Source organism: Triticum aestivum, chromosome 2D (genome assembly GCF_018294505.1).
Source record: "Triticum aestivum cultivar Chinese Spring chromosome 2D, IWGSC CS RefSeq v2.1, whole genome shotgun sequence".
Classification (NCBI taxonomy): domain Eukaryota; kingdom Viridiplantae; phylum Streptophyta; class Magnoliopsida; order Poales; family Poaceae; genus Triticum; species Triticum aestivum.
In genome coordinates this window covers 631,985,405-631,985,918 of record NC_057799.1, presented here as the reverse complement: position 1 = coordinate 631,985,918, position 514 = coordinate 631,985,405, and positions in this window count along the sequence as shown.

Sequence of the window (514 nt, the reverse complement as noted above, 5' to 3'; positions counted from 1 at the left end):
GCACAGGTAAAACTCGAATAAAAGATCCAACCAGAAAGTTCAACTTAAGAACTCCGGTTTGCAAAAAGAATCAACTCGAAAGAAGCAACGAAAATCAAACTGCGAAAGAAACAAGCTTCGTTTACTAATCTGGATCTAGGTCAAATTTTACAGTAGCAAAAACTTGTTTGAGTAGGTTAAACGGAAAGAGAATTTCGAGACGAAACTCTAGGCGCTTGAATCGCCTGATTCCGATAAACGAGCGAGAAGTTAAACAGAAACGAAGATTCGATCAGAAATCGAATCTGAGAAAATCGCGGAAAAATCCGACGAAAAAGAAAAACGGACAAATGGTTAAAGAACGGACGTTCGTTAACAGAGAAAAACCGACGAACGCGTTCGTTAAAACGAACGGTTCGGTGAACGTTCGCAAAATAACAAAACCGAAAAAAACCGATCTAGGGTTTTTTTTAAACAAAACCGGCGACGAACGGCGGCGAGGTACCTCGTCGGGGGCGGGCTCCGGCGGGGCTTG